This window comes from Ananas comosus, linkage group 3 (genome assembly GCF_001540865.1).
Source record: "Ananas comosus cultivar F153 linkage group 3, ASM154086v1, whole genome shotgun sequence".
NCBI lineage: Eukaryota > Viridiplantae > Streptophyta > Magnoliopsida > Poales > Bromeliaceae > Ananas > Ananas comosus.
Window position 1 is genome coordinate 4247137 of NC_033623.1, and position 20637 is coordinate 4267773.

General features: G+C 43.1%; 1 long non-coding RNA gene and 1 pseudogene across 1 annotated transcript; both read right to left on the reverse strand.

Moving 5' to 3' along the window:
• LOC109707018 lies at positions 1124-1830 on the reverse strand. Its single transcript, XR_002215396.1, has 4 exons — positions 1790-1830; positions 1471-1540; positions 1305-1373; positions 1124-1188 (listed from the first exon to the last, which is right to left on the reverse strand). It is a non-coding gene; the product is annotated as an uncharacterized LOC109707018 (long non-coding RNA).
• LOC109708274 overlaps positions 14305-20637 on the reverse strand; it is a 36453-nt pseudogene continuing 30120 nt past the window's right edge.

The window sequence follows — 20637 nt, forward strand, 5'->3', positions numbered from 1 at the left end:
GTGATCGATAGCATGCTCTAGCAGTCCTTATCTAGGCGCGAATCCTTGCACCAGATCCTAGCTCTCTGTATAAGCGGCTCTTTGTAAAAACACCAAAAAGGGCGTTGAGCTGAGAACTATTAACCAATATGTTTCCAGTGGGTAAGCCGCAGCCTCGGCGAATTAACACTAGGTCAATGATGTATAAATGAAATAAAAGCAGTAATTTGACATGATATATTTTCAATGTTAACAATTAATGTAAGCATGTAAGCAATATGTTAATCCAGGTTCAAAGTAATGAATCTACTGTAATGAAGGTCGAATCTATAAGCATTAACATAGATAGCGTAATGTGTAGTAATAGTGCACTGGTAATGAGTTCATTCATTATGCTCAATTTCTTTTGCACTTTATCATTCACAGGGATCTAATCAGGGCTTAGTCCGTTGCGCCGAGCTAATGGCCCGGTGGTTACACTACCCACGGATCACACTCTGCACATCCCGACGCGAGAATTTGCGGTAGGCCATCCGGATGCGGTTGTAGTGAGCTACCTCACTAAGGTTTGCGGAATGGCACCGATGCAAGGAGAAGCAAAGTCCACTATCACATGTCTTCAATTTATATTTTAAATGCAAGTTCAGAACCTTCGATCTTGATCGGAATGTCATACAATAGTAACAAAGTAGTTATCCTAGATTGTAAATATAGGGTGGTAAAGCTAAATCACATAGCATTATAATCTTTCCACTAGTATAGCACTATCAACATAGTCATGAGCATGTCGTAGTTCTCTATATTAGAGTCAGGAGAATGTCATTGTTCTTTACTTTAAAGTGCATCCTACACTTGTTCATAAACCATTCAACTATATTGAATATGAATAGAAATACTTTCATGTATATATGTTCTCTATATCATAGAAACATAATAAACTGATCTCCCGATTGTTCTACTAAACTAAACAAGAATACTTAAAGCATGAGTACTTTTATGCATGAACGCTCATTTCACATATGATAAACGTCATGATGACGAATTCCGAGCCCTTTAGCAATCACATAGGCATATAATTAAACCGCGTCTATAATACATATAGAACATAGGGGAGCTTCACTTGCTCTGGTTAGGTCAAACCCACCTCGTACTAAGCTCCAAAACAGTTTGCAAGGGTCCCAAAATCAGCCCCACGAGGTCCCACTGCTGCTGAAAATAAGGTATCAAAACCGTGTCAAACACACGACCGAAATGTCCGATTTCGGCCTAATTTACACTTAGTGCAAGGTAACCCCTTGAATCCCTATTATGGGCTAGAGTAATACCTCAAGTTAAGCTTCCAAAAGGTCCTCCAAGGCCAGTCGAAGACGGTCCAAGGGTCAAATACCCTCTCGCTGCGAACAATACCGAAACGGCATCAATATTGTCGATTATAAGCTATAATAGTCGAATTCTTGCAAGATTTAATTCCAAGCTGAAATTCCTGCTTACCCGTAGTTAGAACACCTTCTAAACTCAGTCCCAAGGTCACTAATTTCGTTTAATAAGGTTCAAAAACCTGCTGCAAAGAGAACAATTTTCAAATTGTATCAATTCGGTCGCATAACCCGTATATAGTCCGAAATAGCTTCATAAATGGCTAATTATTCCAATTAAGCTTCCAAGTAGCTTATCCCAGATCTAAGAGGGTTAAATCTCAGCTAAATAACTCATATATACATGCTGAAATCTCAGTTTACAGCAGCGGGAAGCTAAAACCTGAAAACAACACTCAAATCGACGTTAATAATGGAAAAGTTGAGCCGATTACCTCGTCAAGCCTCCAACCAGTAGCTCACTGGTCCAGAGCTGCGAAAACCCGTCCAAAATACTCTCTCACACGTCCACGAAGGCTCAGCAACACTCCCAAACAGCGAAGGGCGAGCTCGGCGACGACAACGGTGCAAAACGGCGACTTTTCTCTAGAGAGAGAAAAACCCTAGAGAGAGAGAAAGAGAAAAATGGGAGAACCCTTCTCTGGACCCCAGACCCTTCCACAGAGCTCCTGGAGTCGTGCTAGGGATTATAGATAGGGATCAAAATGTGAAAAGACCAAAATAGCCTTGCTGCCACGAATTGCCACTGTGTACCGGTACACCATTGCGGCTGTACCGGTACAGCAAGCAGAAAAGGCTGATTTTCGCCAGTTCAATGCACTTTCTCACTTCTCGCATTCCAAACATCCTCTAACTTATCCAAACACTTGCTCTAACCTTTTAGAACATGTAGGAGTGATCCACACACCATTCCACATACTCGAACTCCGCAATTTGCAAAAGTTCAGTGTATTACAGCTCTGATCATCAAAGAAGCTCCAAAACCTAAGTTCTCTTGGGAGAAATCCAAACCCTAGCCTAGGTTTTCATGAAACCATACCTTGGCCCAAAGCTCAACAAGATTCTTCTTGTTGGAGAGATCCCAAACCCACCAAATCCACCAAAAATCCCTCCTCAAGCTTCTCCTTCTTCTTCTTCAACCTCTAGGGTTAGCTCTCTAGAGAGAGAAAAGAGAGAAAGTGAGAGAGAGATGTGTGAATGGCTGTAGAGGGAGAGGGGGTTGGGTATATAAGGTGTTGTAACATTTACAACAAGACCCCTCCACTTTATTCCCTATGCACTGCCCAAACTGGGCATTTTTCGTAGTGAGGGACCGGTCTCCCCGACCTGGGACCGATCCCCGAGAGCTCCTCCCGCGGACTGCGCAGACTGCGCGCGATGCAACCGGTCTCCCTCGACGGGACCGGTCTCTGGGGGACCAGTCTCTCCTCGCAAGGACCAGTTACCAAGAGCTGATTTTTCAGGACTTAGCCGATTTCTCAGCCACCTCGCTGCCTACGCGTCCGGGGACCGGTCTCTCCCACCAGGGACCAGTCCCCGAGAGCACAAAACCTGCAGTTTGCAGATTTTGATTTCCACTCTCGAAGGTCCCCCGAAATGCACTTTTGCATTATTTGACACCTCCGGCCTCTCCGAAGCGTACGAACCTCGCACTTTGGCCAATTTGACCAAGATTCGAATTTAATTACCGAGGTTTCGGTATGCTACATTCTCCACCCCTTAAATTAAGTTTCGTCCGCGAAACTTACTTAATTTAGACTTAAACTCGTACCTCAATTCAGCTCATTAAAGAGGTGAGGATAATGCTCCCGCATTGCACTCTCGAGCTCCCAGGTAGCTTCCCGATCATCGTGATTGCACCAACGAATCTTAACATACGGAATGTCGCGATTTCGTAGTTTTCTTACTTCTCGATCGATGATGTATGCCGGGAACTCTTCATAGGTCATGTCCTCTTGGATCTCGGACGGTTCGAACGAGAGAACATGATCGGGGTCGTGAACATACTTGCGGAGGTTCGATACGTGAAATACATCATGCACTCCCGCAAGCCTCGGTGGTAATGCTATCTAGTACGCCACCGCGCCGACCCACTCCGATACCTCAAACGGTCCGAGGTACCGGGGACTTAGCTTCCCCCGGAGCCCAAACCGTCTAATTCCTCACATCGGCGACACCTTTAGGAAAACGTGGTCGCCAACTGCAAACTCTATGTCTTTTCTCCGTTTGTCGGCATAGCTCTTTTGCCGAGATTGCGCCGTAGCGAGTCTTTGGCGGGCAAGGCAAACTTTCTCCTCCGCCTCCCGCACTATATCCGGACCAAGAGTAGCTCTCTCGCCCACATCGCTCCAATGGATTGGAGAGCGACACTTCTTTCCATAAAGGGCCTCGAATGGCGCCATCGCGATACTCTCTTGGTAGCTGTTATTGTATGCGAACTCCACTATCGGTAAGTGATCATGCCAACCGCCCTTGTAGTCAAGTACACACGCTCGGAGCATATCCTCAAGTATTTGTATCGTCCTCTCCGATTGACCATCACTTTGAGGATGAAATGCCGTGGTAAAGTCGAGCCGTGTGCCTAAGGCCTCCTGTAGGCTTCTCCAAAAATAAGACGTGAACCTCGGGTCCCGATCTGATACGATAGACACCGGTACCCCGTGAAGTCTCACAACCTCGTTGATATATAGTTCAGCCAACTTGTCCCCCGACCAAGTAATATGAATCGGTAGGAAATGTGCCGATTTCGTCAACCGGTCTACTATCACCCAAATTACATCGTATCCACCTTGAAATCGAGGCAACCCGGTCACGAAGTCCATTGCGATATTTTTCCATTTCTAAACGGGCATAGGTAAACATTGCAACTTTTCCGCCGGAAACCGCCTCTCTGCTTTTACTTGTTGGCAAGTAAGACATTGCGCAACAAACTCCCCAATGTCTTTCTTCATGCCCGGCCACCAATAATGTAATTTCAAATCTTGGTACATTTTGGTGCCGCCCGGGTGTATACTATAAGGGGATTGATGCGCCTCTTGCATAATCGCTTTGCAGATGTCCTTGTTCTTAGGCACACACCAACGATTTTTAAACCGGAGTGCGCCGTCGATCCTAATGGCAAAATCATCGGCACTACCGCTCTCAACTTCTCCGCGCATCTTTTGGAGATACTCATCGGAAGCTAGCAACTCCTTAATCCTCTCAAACAAGGTCGGTTCCACCACCAACGCGGCAAGTGTAGCTGGCACTCCTGGCTCCACTACTTCCAAACCAAGGCGTTGCATCTCCTTTTGCAATAATAGTTGGGGTGTAATGGCCGAAGCTAAATTTTCTCCTGATTTTCTACTAAATGCATCAGCCACCATATTTGCTTTTCCCGAGTAGTAAAGTATAGTGACGTCAAAATCTTTCAATAACTCCAACCACCGCCGTTGTCGCATATTTAATTCTTTCTGGGTTAACAAGTATTTAAGGCTCTTATGATACGTGTAGATCTCACAATGTTCCCCATATAGGTAATGCCTCCATAATTTTAGCGCGAATATAACCGCCGCTAACTCCAGGTCGTGGATCGAGTAGTTTTTCTTATACATCTTCAATTGGCGCGAAGCATATGCTATAACTCAGCCATTTTGCATCAAGACACACCCGAGTCCAATATAGAAAGCATCACTATATACCACAAATGTCTCCCCCGGCGTCGGTAGAGCAAGCACTGTGGTCATGGTCAACCTTTCTTTTAGTTCCTCGAAGCTCCGCTCGCATTCGGTGCTCCAAACATACTTCACCCCTTTGTGCGTAAGGCGCGTTAGTGGAGTAGTTATTTTAGCAAATCCCTCCATGAACCGCCGGTAATAGCCCCTAGCCCAAGGAAACTACGGACCTCCGATACGCTCGTCGGGCGAGGCCAATCTCTAATTGCCTCAACTTTCTTCGGGTCCACCGAGATACCATCGCCCGAAATTACATGACCAAGGAAAGTAACCTCCGATAGCCAAAAGTCGCGTTTCTTCAATTTGGCATATAACTTCTCTTTTCAGAGTATTTCCAACACGGTCCTCAAGTGCTCCTCGTGTTCTTCCTCGGTCCGAGAATATACTAATACGTCGTCAATGAATAACACGACGCACCGGTCTAATAGCGGACGGAAGACTCTATTCATTAGGTCCATGAACGCCGCCGGGGCGTTAGTAAGCCCAAACGGCATCACCGTGAACTCATAATGGCCATACCGCGTACGGTACGCCGTCTTGTGCACATCCTCGGGTCGTATCTTCAACTGATGATACTCCGATTGAAGATCAATCTTTGAATATACCCTTGACCCCTGCAACTGATCGAATAGGTCATCAATCCTCGGCAACGGGTACTTATTCTTCACTGTGACCTTGTTCAACTCCCGGTAATCCACGCAGAGTCGAAGTGTGCCGTCCTTCTTCTTAACGAATAGCACCAGAGCTCCCCAGGGTGACGCGCTCGGCCTCACAAAGCCTTTGTCGAGCAAGTCTTGCAACTGTCCCTTGAGCTCCTTTAGCTCCACCGGAGCCATTCTATACGGGGCCTTCGAAATTGGAGCCGCCCCGGGTACCAAGTTAATAACGAACTCGATCTCCCAGTACGGTGGCAAACCCGGTAACTCCGCCAGAAATATGTCGGAAAATTCACACGCCACCCGAATACCACTAAGTTCCGAGCGCTCCTTCGAGGCTTCTACCACGGTCGCCAAATAGGCTCCACAACCACCTCTTATCATTTTCCTCGCCCGTGCCGCCGACACGGTCGCAGCGAAAAGTGAGCTTTTGGCTGCCCGATACACTAGCTCCTCTCGATTAGGCTCACGAAACGTGATCACCTTACCTTCGCAATCTATCACGACATAATACTTGGAGAGCCAGTTGGTCCGCAAGATCACGTCGAAACCCGACATTCGATTCAACACCAACAGGTCGATCGGCATGACCCAATCACCTATCTGCACTGGGCACGCTACACACTCTTCTTGAACATGGAAAGTATGGTCGACCGAATTCACCGTCCAATAGTCATAATGATGCACAATCTTAATGCCATGAGTCCTAGCGAATGATGCATCTATGAATAAGTGCGATGCACCAGTGTCGAATAAAACTCTAGCTCTAGTACCTCTGATCGAGATAATACCTGCCACGATGTCGTCGGAAACAGGAATCTGCTCCTCCTCCACCTGAGTGGCAAAAACCCGCCCACTCGGTGCTCTCGATGCCTCCGGCTGACGCGATGAAGACGAGCGTCCAGCCAACATAGCCGGTGGTAACCCCGCCTGTTATCTCCGGGCATAAGGAACTGATGCCGAGGTCGGTGCAGACGAACCCCAGCTAGGGCACTCTCGCGACACATGCCCAGGTTGGCCACACTTGTAGTATTTTCCCTCCCGCTGCGGGCATGACGGCGGTTGATGGTTGCCGCCGCAAATGACATAACGAGATGGCCTCCAACCCCTTGACTGCTATCGGGGATACCGAGGGGGTTTCTTAGCATTTGGCCAGCCCCCGGTACCACCCGCTGTCCGCTTCTTGCTCTTTTCCTTGGCCTCGGCTACGGACTCCCGCTCCTCGCGTTCGTGGGCATAGCCATGCTGCGCCCACAAAGCCCGATCAAAGACCTCCGCAAAGGTCGTGAGCTTAAGGATTTGCACGGCCCTATGAATCCCCGGCCGCAATCCTCGTAGGAACCAGTCTACTCAGTCCCGGTCATCCCTAACAACATTCGGGACGCAGTCAATGAGGTGGGAGAACTCCTGCTCGTAGTCAGCCACCGAGCGATCTCCTTGCCTCAACTTGCGGAAATTCTCTTTCAACTTCCGCTTCACCGTATCGGAAAAGTAGTTGGCGAACACCGCCCTCCGAAACTCCTTCCACAACATAGGCGGAAGATCGGGCGATCGATCCCACCAACACGCTTCCACCATACCTTCGCCGCCTTCTCGAGGCAATGTGTGGTGAGGTACACCTTGTCCTTCTCCAAGGTGTTAAGATCCTCAAAAAGTATTTCTATGGAGTCGATCCAGGACTCCACCACTGCCGGTTCCACCACCCCCCCTTCGAAGGTAGGTGGGTTGAACTTTTGAAACTGAATGAGAGCCGTCAACGCGCGCTCCCGCTCAGCCTCCTCCGCCGTACTATCGGGGTTTGAGGTCTCCGATCCTGCCGGCACCATCGTAATTAGCACGGCCACCGCGGCCACACCCTCGGTCGCATTCGACACCACTGCAGGAGGCGCAGGGTGCACGGCCTCCACGGGCGCCGCCGCCGCCACCGCTGCCTGCTGCCGCTCCAAGGCCTCCTGGAGCCTTTGGATTTGCTCCCCTTGGCCCTGAACGGATTTCGCCTTGCGCTAAACGGATTCCGCCTGCTGCCGCACTACGCCAATAAGCACGGCCATCTGCTCCCCAAGCTCCCGGTCGCCACCTGCTCCGGGTTGCACGGGAGCCATACTTGACTCCTCGGTCATAGACCTCGTCCGCGATCGACCACGAGGCAACTTAGGTCGTCCACGAGGCGGCATTGCTTCCTGAAACGAAGCAACTCACGTCAGTTACGTAGACAACATCCTCGATTATACCCAATCCGGCGAAAGCACATAAGTGTATTCATTTTCATTCCAAAGTGTTATGTCGTCGGCCACCGATCACAACACAAGGAAAAGAAAACAAATAACAACTTAAGTTTAGTCCCTAATCACATTAGAGACATAATTACATCAACCCAATCCATGCCTTCGCTATAACTTGTTCAACGTCACTCACGTTTCCTAGATCCTTAAGATTTCCATTCCTAAGGGTCTCTAGGTCCATCCTATGCTTTCACTTTTTGGCTCTTTACTCTCTGATACCATCTTATCTGTCACGCCCTGAGCCCGATCCTTTTGGCCGGTTCGAGAGTGTCAAACAGACGCAGAACGGACAGAGCCTCCCCTATCCGCCCAAGGCTCAACAGCAAATATCAATAGAGTATAAAGTTTGCATAAGCGAAAGCATACACAATGGCTTGCACGAGGGCAAGCAATAGCCATAGTGAAAGTAAATAACTACACTTAGGAAAATCAAATACAACTTTGCATCATTTCCTTTTACATCCCCATCTTCCAAAATATAACATTGATATTAAGTAAATTCTTTTACATCATTCATGTTCTTTCTTTTAACAACTATAATCATCAAAATACAAAAGATGATATATCAAAAGGGTATGCAACTAAGAAATAAAACATCTCAGGCGGTCTCTACCTAGGGCGCGATGCCCTTACTGCGGTCGTCTGCCGGCTCGCTCGGTCCCGGCTCTGTGAAAATAAGGGTGTGAGAACTACAACAAAGTTCCCAGTGGGTTCGGTAACCAACCACGCTGACTATCCCACTAGGTCTAATCAGGCATAACAGAATAGAAGAAAGAAAGTAATCAACTAACAAATGCAACTAATATGCCTGAATAATAAAAATGCGATGCTCGATATAATGCTCATGATGAATGCAAGATTACAATTTTTTTACCCAATCTCTTGGCTAACCCGTAGGTTTCGCCCTCAACAAACTCACCAACTCAAAATCCTATTAACCGGGGAGATACCCGCTACAACCCGATAGGACCGTCCTCTAGGGAGATACCCGCTACAACCCAGTAATGTCGACTCCCGGAGCACATCGCCCGAGGGGGAGCTACCATCCTCGAGTAAGGACTAAAGGTGAGTACGATCAATCCTACATTGAGGATTCCAAGTTCAATCCATTCCTTAACTTTAAGAAAGACCATACTCAATGACCCTTAACTCTAAGGTTGAAATGTCATAATATCTCAATCATTCTTTTCTTTGCATTCTTTACCATCACTTGTGTCATATATACTACTAAGTTCTTGTACTCATGCCACACTTATTTTCTAAGTACTATGTTCTTGTTCTCATGCCAAATGCCACACTTATTTTTTTTTCTAAGTGTTCTAGACTCATCAATGTCACTCACTAGATCTATGTCTATGTGTCACTTTTGTTCACTAACCCTTCTAGGTTCTTGTCACTTGTCATGCGTAAATAGGGTTTATCATTCTCACATTCTTACAAATATTTAACATGCATTTGAATTTACATCATGCTATAAAAAGTTCACAATTTAACCCTATTATGCAAAATGCTCAAATATGTACATATGCTCAAAATATGACACTTAGACATAAAGGGATTTTCGAGATCCTTGGAATGCACCACCCACCTCGAGTAATCTTGTAGGTGTAGAATACGCTGACTCCCGAACTTTACGAAAGCCAATACCGCGTCCTATAACCAAAATAGTGCCATATTAGGCCTTTTATACATGAACCCTACCTAAACATTTTCGTAACGTCGAACGGAGTTGTACAACGCGTCGATGACACCCGCAATTAGGTTTCTACGAGGTCAATTTGCCCTCAAAAAATTCTAGGGCAAAAATCCCAAATTCGGTGCCCTAACCAAACACATTGTTAAACCCTAAGTTTCGATCTCTAAAGCAAGCAAAAGAGAGCTTGTCAAGCTTCTAGGTGCTCATCTAAGATCAACTAAGCCATTTCTAGTGCATCCAAGATGAACCCTAGAAGTTCACCATGAGAGGACCTTGGGCTTCCATAGATTTTCATGGAGCTCAAGCCTCAAGAGGTGTTCTAATCATCAAAGAAGCTCCAAAACCTAAGTTCTCTTGGGAGAAATCCAAACCCTAGCCTAGGTTTTCATGAAACCATACCTTGGCCCAAAGCTCTTCAAGATCCTTCTTGTTGGAGAGATCCCAAACCCACCAAATCTACCAAAAATCCCTCCTCATGCTTCTCCTTCTTCTTCTCCAAGCTTTAGGGTTAGCTCTCTAGAAAGAGAAAATAGAGAAAGTGAGAGAGAGATGTGTGAATGGCTGTAGAGGGAGAGAGGGTTGGGTATATAAGGTGTTGCAACATTTACAACAAGACCCCTCCACTTTATTCCCTGTGCACTGCCCAAACTGGGCATTTTTCGCAGTGAGGGACCGGTCTCCCCGACCTGGGACCGGTTCCCGAAAGCTCCTCCCGCGGACTGCGCAGACTGCGCGTGATGCAACCGATCTCCCTCGATGGGACAGGTCTCTGGAGGACCAGTCTCTCCTCGCAAGGATCGGTTTCCGAGAGCTGATTTTTCAGGACTTAGCTAATTTCTCAGCCACCTCGCTGCCTACGCGTTCAGGGACTGATCTCTCCCACCAGGGACCGGTCCCCGAGAGCACAAAACCTGCAGTTTGCAGATTTTGATTTCCAAAACTCTCGAAGGTCCCCCGAAATGCACTTTTGCATTATTTGACGCCTCCGGCCTCTCCGAAACGTACCAACCTCGCACTTTGGCCAATTTGACCAAGGTTCGAATTTAATTACCGAGGTTTCGGTATGTTACATCAATCAACTGCGGATAATCTGCGCTCTGTCCGGCTCGAGGTGAAGGAACACTCGCATACGCCTCAGCTTTCAATCCACAATCCAAGTCGCCGACGGGTCGCCCAGAGCTGCGTACACTCGTGGTCAGGGATCTTTCCGGTGGGAGGGGGAACATGCCACACTCGACCCGCGGTCCAAGACCGCCGATAGGGAGGGAAACATGCCACACACCCTAGCGAAGCACAATTCTGCCGGCGGGAGGGGGAACCTGCCACATGCTACCCGCGGCCTCTAATCAATCAACAGCTCATCCTCGAAGTTCGTCCAGTAGGAGGGGGAACCTGCCACACTCGACCCACTGCTCTAGAACTATCGAGTTCACAATCCTAGGATTCCGGAATCTACTTTCCAAGCCTCGAGGGTAATCTCAACCCTATAACATTGACCTATCTAGGTCCAACATCATTTCCACCCTAGGTCCAATAGACTCTAGGTTTAACGCCTCAATCACATAACCTAGGTTTAATTAACTCTTAAGTTCAACAACACCAGGTTCGATGTCAACCTATGTTTACCAGCACTAGGTTCGATATCAATCTACCTAGATCTTGATTCTAGGTTCATTCTGTTCAACCTATGTTCACGACACTAGGTTAATGCTACTCACCTAGATCTAATTGACTCTAGGTTCAACGTCATTCTTATTCATCCTAGGTTCACGACTCTAGGTTCAATAGTCTTGGCAAGAATAGATTGGCAGTGAGTGGTGGGATAATCCTAGTCCTAATAGATTCAATGCTCCTAAAACAGTAGCCATAGAGAAACACTGCGCAAGCAGAAAAGGGTTGATGGTTGGTATCCAAGTTATTTCACATTTCTTGCTAAGTCAATGTCTAAAAAAAATAAACGAAGTAGGTCGCATGCTACCTTTCTCTCTCTCAAAAAGAGAGCCGGTGCCAAAGAAACAAATCATAATATGTTGGAAAGAACGCAAAAAGGAAAAGAAAAGTAAAGAAAATGTTAGGGATCAATCAATACCGCATGGGCTTTATCTTGACACCTCCAGAGAGGCTGGGGGAGATTCAGGCTTGCACCTATTGACCTTGAAAGAAAATTGCCCTTCCTGCTTTTTCTGAAAAATTTTGGGCTGCAGCAACATGCTGGGGTTTCCAATATGAAGACACATGTAGTAATATTTCAGTGGTGTATACGTGCCAAAGCTGTAACTTCGCATGTGCCCTAATTGCTTGATGTTCAAAATGATGGTTTACTTCTTGATTAGTGAAGGGATAATGTGGTATTACTTATATTTCCTGAAGGCGGGAAAGCCTGAGTTGATCTAATGCTACCATGAATCATTTTGCATATTGTATTTATTCAGTTGAGATGCAGTGCTTGAAATAGTGAGTATTAAGCTTCATGTGGTTTTAAGGACTAAAAACTTGGGCTAAGATGTTGCTGGTTGTAGTTGCAGCTTTGGTAATTTACAGGGCCAACTAATGTATACTGGTTTCTATGATGAAATTATGCCAGTTCAGAGTAATGGCATATTTGTGATACTGTGGAGTTAGATCGGCTGTTGAAATGAAATTTTTTTTTTACATCCTATTTTCTGCTTAAAGTTGGAAAGTTTCTTACCCAAGTTCTTTTACTAACTCTTCGCATGAGTAGCTTTTGTTGTTATTCGTCCACCTTTTGTCCTGCAATGTGCCAAATAACAACAATATTTGATGTTTGTTGTTCATTTTCCAAGTTTATATTTGTATTGATTTAATAATCTTCAGTTATGTAATCTTTTGGCTTCGATGATATCCACTCTAAATTGAGAAAATTTTTCCTGAAATTTATTACAGCTATAGATATATCTACGTAATAAATACCAGTATAACATTCTCCTTTGCGGAAAATTTCTACTGTTATACTTAGGGTATGTTTGGTTCATGATTGGAATAGGGATGGGAAATGAAATTGGATTGCTTTGGAATGGAAAATGGAATGACGAATCATCCAAAAATGTTTGGTTCATTATTGCAATGAAAATCAGAATGAAAATTTAAAATTTTTGAGAGAGAGTTTTGATTAAGAGAGAGAAAAATGATGAAGGGAGAGGAGGTAGGTGTTGATGAAAGAGAATTTTGAATAGTTTACTTTGGAATGAGCCAATTCGGGATTCAAAGCCGGATTGGATCATAAATGGATTTGGCCATTTCCATTCCGGAGTGGAATGGGAATCGGAATCCGATTCCTATAAAACAAACGGCAATTATCGGAATCAATGAATTCCATTCCGATTCCATAGCCTAAAATAGATGAACCAAACATGCAATGCGTTTGGTTCGCATTATGAAAGATTATTAAGAATGAAAAGATGTCCGAAAATCTTATTCTTGTTCATCCTATTACCAAGAATGTGGAATTTTTGTGTTTGGTTCGCACGGTCATATTATTTAGCCATATTATTTAAGATTACAAAAAATATACAATTTATTTATTTATTTTTTAATTAATTTTAGATAATGCTATCAAAAATTTCAACATCTTAGAAAAAAAGGAAAAGAGAGCATAGGTTAGAAAGAGAGGGCATAATTAAAAAAATAGAAAGAGAAATAGAGTCGAAATTAGAGGGAGTGAGAGAGTTGAGATTTTAGAAAAGGAGAGAGAAAGCTTAGTTTAGAGAGAGAAAAAGAGTTGAATTTTAGAGAAAAAGATGAGTTTAGAGAGAGATATGAGATTAGAGTGTAAAGAAAAATAATATCAATTAGCCGGCGGGTAGGAAGAAAAAAAAAAAGATTAGACATATTATGATTACCCTATTCATTAATATGAGGATACCCACCCTCACTCAAGGAAATGAGATTAGTACTTTGGAATGAATCTTATTCCTAAGTAAATTCAATATTACCAACTAGATTACTTAGTGTGTTTAGCCAAACACCGTCATATTTTTTTATTCCTATTGAATTACTAGGAATTTTTAAAAGATAGCACGAACCAAACGCACCCTAAAGTTAATGTTCTTTTCTATTCATTTCTTCTTGTGCATTTATATGGTTTTAACCATTACCGCTAGGGATGCAAACAGAGTGAATTTGGCGGTGGGAGAACAGGGTGGATTTACGGGTGGGAGCCCAGCCCGACTTTCAAAATCCCGCCCCACCTCCCATCCCAAATCTGTGACAAATCATAAAATATTATCCCATAATCTATCCCACCTCATAACTCACCTGACCACCTCCCAATAGCGCCCCGAATCTACCATACCAACTAATATTTTTTTATTATTAATATTTTATAAAATATAAATCAATAATTTTTTTAATAGCAATAGATAATATTATCACATTATATATAATTAATAATATCCACTATGAAAATCAAAGGTATCAATAACAATTCAGAATAAAATTTAAAACTTTCAAATATATACATATTAAAAAAAAAAAAAAGTCTATTAGAATTATAACTATTAGAATTATAACACCAACTTGAAAAATAAAAGTGCTAATTTATAGTTGAATTTTAAAATTTACAAACTAATAACACATCTCCACTGATCGAAAACCACCACTACAATAACCAACAAACAAACTTACCCACAACATAAGATACAAAACATCAGAAAGCAAATAAACTCATCTAACACCCAATCTTCACCCAAATGGCGATGGCACCGGAGCTCCCGCAGCAGAGTCCGACCTCTTAATGCTCCCCATACCACAGATAATGCACCCCGGAGTGGAGAGTGCGGAGAACTTCGCCCCACATAGATCACAAACATCATGCCCGATTGTTGACAGGCGGCTGAGAGTGGCGGCGCAGAATTGTGAGGGGTCTTCGAATGGATCGATTGATTTGTTTGATAGCCCCCTTTGGGTGCACATCTCTATCAAACTTCTAAGCTCGTCCTGCTTGTTTGGCGGCGCCTTAGAGAAGAGCAGGTCGAGCATCTGCTTCGCGTACGCATAGTTCTGCACCTCCATGTTCCGCTTGGCGTATACAGTTAATGCGGTGCTTTGCTTGGAGCGGCAAAGAGGCGAGGTGGCGAGAGAGCCTAGCCATCTCGTCCTTGGCGCTCAGGGCGGCCGCACCTTGAACCTTTTGGAGACGAGCGATTTCCTGTATCGGAGAAGAGGTGTTATGATCATTAAGCTCTAAGGCATAATGGATCGCGATATTTGATCATATGACGGTAATAGAATGAAACAATGGTGAAAAGAAGCACTTTAATTTTGGATCTCATGGACAATATGTGAAGATTCACCATTCAAAATGACCACAATTCACCCATCTAACCAAATTAAAACATTCACTTGTCAAAATACCATAGTTCCTGGTCTTTGGTTGCTTTTGCGTAAGAGCAACTACATGAATTCTATCTATTGATTGCTCTAGTAGGAAATCAAATAGGAATAGATGTATGCATACGACGTTTGTCATGACTAATGTAATTGCAAGTCACCACCTAATGATTAAAAGGTATGCATGTAGCCAACCGCAATTACTTGAACATAAAATACATCAGAGAGTTATTCAGATGATGACCACTAGAAAAAATTTGGCCCGTAAATTGAGGTCCTTCCCAGCGAATGGAGAATAAACATTTTGTTTCATAGTGGACATGAGTACCGATAATATGAGATCTGCATCAACACATAGGACAAAAGGGTTTGTTATACCGAGTTGTACAATACCTGAAGTAATGCAACAGCAATCTTGTATTGAGCACAAATAGTGGCTTGGGCTTTGATATCATCTCCACGAGATTGATCTTTAGCAAGAGCCAAGAACGCCTCATCCAAACAAGATAATGCATCAGGAAGTTGGTTCTGCTCGAGATGAGCAAGGCTTGTCTTGAAACACACTGAAGCAGAAGCACCGCGAGGTACCTAAAATATAAACAATGATTCAGAAATAATCAAGCAATAGGAGATGCTTCTGAAATTCTTGAAAGCAGAGAAGAAAAAAATCCAGTAAACTGCAGCAAGGATTGCCAACCATTTTAGGACCTTGATCCCCAACCTTTCAATTGTTACAATTGAATCCCTAATTGCTGTATTCCGTTGCAATCTTTACTTGTTTCATCAAATTATATGGTTAAATATATGGATGCCAATTTAGTGGCTAATATAAGAAGTCCAAAAGTTACATATTGGCAGTTAGACAATGGTTACAAGGATATATCTATCCAATTTCGACCAGGAATTTAATCAAAGGGCAAGACTGCAATGTAACCGCAGAGGTTCAGAACCTAGATGCAACAATCTGTTAAAAGTCTGAGGATCCTGGTGCGATTTTGCCTAGCAAAATTTACCTGGCCAGGGCGCACAGCAGTTGGTTGAGTAGGCTGTTGAGGAGGTTTCACAGCATTTGCCCCTAGAGTTTCAAGAGAACTGAGATCGATTGGCTGCGAAGAGATCGGAATCCGGGAAGAAACAGAAACAGGCTGTGAAGAAACAGTGGCCTGCTGTGGCGGCACTCCGCCATCAGGTAGCCCAATTGACTCAAAAGGAACATTAGGTTGCTGCAAAAACTGCGGTGGTTGTGCCACTTGAGGTGGGACTCCACCATCAGGAAGGCCAATGTTAGTCATCACGTTCTGATTCACATTCTGACTGGTAGCTGCTCTATTTCCATCTGCGACCTGAGCACCTTGATTAATTCTCAACAAGTAAACCCCTGGAGGGGGCAACGAAGCCGCAACCTGAAGCGATGAGATAGTGTTCTTGAAAAAGTCCTCTGGGATCGGCCCAGCTGATACTCCCATGCCTGTAACCATTGAATTGGGCTGAGCTGGGCCTTCTGTGGTTAAAGAATCAGTTCCAAACATATCGGGGGCAGTACTTGGCATGGTAGCAGTAGGAGCAGATGAAGGTTGCATAGAAATAGGAGGAAAATCCTGTGAAGGGCCTTGCGACGACTTAGTCCGCAAAGGAGGGCCCAGACTGAACTGTTTTGTGGCTTCTTTTAGCTTGTTGACATCTATAGTAGAGCCAGAAATCGGCTTATCACGAATTCTAATGTGTATTTTCTTTGTTTTTGACATTGTCTCATCTTCATCGCTACTTCCACCATCCACAACACCATACAAAGACTTCTTAAACTCTTCCTCTGCCTTTGCCTGCTCATCTCTAGAAGCAGCAGCAACTCCCAATTGCCTAGCGAGAGTATCCCCTACAGAATCGCCACCGATACCTTTCTTGTTTTGCACCAAAGCCAATTCAGTAGAAGCTGCAGACTTGTTCTCGTTGCTCTCTCTTGTGAATGCTTGAACCAAGCTCTTCTCACTAACTTCCACAACATTGCCCCTCCCCTTGATCGAACCCAAGTAAACACCAATATGATCCGCTACAATGGCAGGGATTCCGCCTTCACTTGTCTTCATGTAAGGCATGACCTCCCCTGCTAACTCCCACTGAGGTATACTCTTCATATTTGTTGGAGTTTTGATTTCCCAGTTCCCGCCGCCCCACTCTGGACCTTTAGGTACCATGCTCTCAGCGGCAAAGTTTGCGAAGATACCCTGTGTCCATCCAGTGGAACGGATTCTTAGAATTCTTTCCAAATATCGCCTTAGTTCTGAGTCGGTACCTATTTCTTCTAGTTTCTGTGCAAGACGCCGCATGGCGCTAGGGTTCAGATGGCATATAAACAGATCGAGCATGCTTTCATAGTCTGCAATGACCTCGAAGGTCTCCTTTGCACTATCAAACTGACCGTACCTGATTATAATGAATGGTTTACTTGTCATAATGCTCATGAAGCAAGCAGAAAGCATGGTGTCAAAATCACAATAAGGCCGAGCAAGTGTTCGTAAATAGTTTTCTAACTAAAGTATTTTGGCCTCAGAAATGCAGAATAATGTAGCATGGGTGGTCCCAAAAGTAGAACAATGTCGGACGGATTTCAGGGACTCAACAAACAAAAATTTAAGTTATTTGTGGAATACGAGTAATTGTTATTAATATTAGTTACTACCATCAGTTACAGTTAATACTATACTAGTAAAATCAAGGAAGAACTCCAATAATTTATCCAGGAGACATTATGAAAATCGATGCTAGAAAAACAAGGTGAAACTTCCAGAGGTTCTAAAATATGCATAACAATTGAAAATTATAGGAGCTACGTGATAAAAGAAGGATTTATTAAAAAGGTCAACATACTTGATACAGTTATATCCCAACTCCCGGAAACGATGGAACAATTGGGAAGTAGGGGGACATAGAGGATAATCTCTAGAGCGCAGGAATTCGTCCTTCAGAACTGATAAAGCAGTAGAAAACCGAAGAGCTTTGATTGCATAAATACAGCGCATCACCTAAAATAGTTCAGTAGCCAGTCAAATAAAAGGAGTACAAGAAAAGAAAATCTCATTGATGTCAATAGACATAGCATTACGCTTACCTGTGTGAACTGGGGACCGGCTTGGGATAATGATACAGCAAGATCTCCACATACAGGGGGACCTTTAACCAATATATCCAGAGACCTTGGAGTAATGCGCAGACTGTCAAATCTGCAGTAAGAAGATACTTTAAAACTTAAAAGCTAAAATTAACACTTGTTATGGTGCTGACAGAACTTCACATACGTATATTTGCACAGAAAAAACAACACATATTGTAAGACAACTAACTATGGATTGATAGTATAAGATAAAGTCGTAATTAACTGAAAGAAAAAGCACCTTGATGTTATCTGGTATAAGACCTCAGAAAGATCAATTTTCTGCTCAAACTGTTGCTGCATTGTAGAAAATCCAATGAGGATGGGCTCAAGAAGCCCTACAAGACAGCTCCTTATTTCAACACCTTTTTTCTGTCTAGGATTTATCTCTGTTGGGCTTACAAGCAATAGACGATCATTTAGAGCACCAACTAACGCTGCATCAGAGAAATGTATATTGTCATAAACAGAGAACAATTAGCTTGGGAAACATAGTGCTACTAATCTTAGAAGCCTCCCATGGAAATCTAACAATTTGGAGAACAACTCTGATTAAGAGGATAAGAGGGAAATTGTGCATTCCAGTCTAGTTATTTTTGAGTTTCAAGTTTGGGGTATCATATCCATAAACATCCATCTAGTTTAGTATAAAGAAGTTGATGCAGTAATCAATAGTGAGTTGGTTGCATGATTTAATATAAAGACTATGATTTATTGAGAGAAGTCATGAAGGCCAACAGTAAGTGTAAATTGACTTGAATCCTACTTTACATAAAGCGGTGAACAGCATTGTCCTAATTAATAAGCTCTATGGTTTATTAATTATTGGACGCTGTGTAAGTAAGGCTCCGCGGGCATATAAATTTTGGATCATATGCAAGGTCTTTCTTTATTCAGAAAGCAATTCAGTGATTTAGATATTAACCCTCTCAAGCAGTAAGGAGACCCAACAAGCTGTCCTGATCCTTGTTAAACTCAAGAACCTATTAGATAAAACAAAATCACAGAAGGCTCATTTTTCTCATGGAATGTATTTCAATCAAGAGAAGCTTACCAGAACTAGGGAAGCTAGTAGAAACAATTGTTCGAACTTTGCTATCCCACCCAAGCATATTGACTGCAGTTGCACTCGCAAAGAGTAGCGCAGGTCCAACCCACAACAGAGAGCGATAGTGCAAAGAAGTTAAGTGCTCAAAGAAGCAGCTGCATGCAAAATATGTAGTAACAAGTAGGAAGCAAAACAACAGTAAGAAGCAGCAAAGGATATTGATGGGATTCCTCTATCGAACTTAATAGAACTGCTGGATAATATGTCCAGATCAGCGGAAGCGATCATCACTCTATTACTAGTCATTATTCCAGCAACATAACCTCTAAGAGTTTCTTGCCAATGAACCTGCACAATTACAGAGAATGAAATAATAATAGAATGACATACTGCAATATTATGACGTGAAAAGATAGTGTTCTAAGGTTGATTACTAAGCAGAAAGCCAAAGCATTGGGCATCGAAATCAGAGGGGGGAAAGAATGCTTTCTCCTAGACGAACCCAATTCTTCTCTTCAGAATTTCAGGGTACAAAAATTTGCTACAACCCTACCATCAATATAAATTAACGTTTAAACCCATTGTCTAGATAAAGAGACCATACTTCATCCTTATAACATTAGTTCACTAGGGAAATCCACTATTATTTGATTAAGAAATAAGAAGAATACTGCAAATGGTCATTAATATTGAAGAATACTGCAAATCAAACGGATCTGATCATGCTTCAGAATTCTGGTTGAAACTTGAAAAGAGATTGGTGGAAGGAATCAGAAACTAGAGCCTGAAGTAAATAAAAAAATAAATAAATATATAAGCAAGAGTTTTGGTTTACATGTCTTGCCCTCTTATGACAGTAGAGTCTACTAAGAAATCTGACTATGCAGTACTATAAAAGATACCATGAAGAGAATCAATGGCCTTTCTTTTTTATCAGAAATAGCAGTTGAAGGATAACTACAAGAATTAATATATACTAGTTACAGAACCCCGCGCGTTGCGGCGGGAAGTCGATACAATAGTTAATTATTAGAACTATTAATATAATTTTTAATATTATTCATTAATATTTTTGAATAATATTTATTTTCGTAGTGAGTATATTTAGGAAAAAAAAGATAAACGGAATCCTGCGTGTTGTGACGGGAAGTTGATATAATAGTCAATTATTAGAACTATTAATATTATTTTTAATATTATACATTAATATTTTGGAATAATATGTATTTTCGTAGTGAGTATATTTAGAAAAAGAAGGTAGAACAGAAAGAGAAAGCTTTTTCGCTGTAGCTAGAGCAGTAATGGTATTTGTGACAGAGGCAGTCCATTAAGCGAAGGAGGAAGCACACTCCTAGCATAAACGATATCATGTATGCTACCATAATCGCCA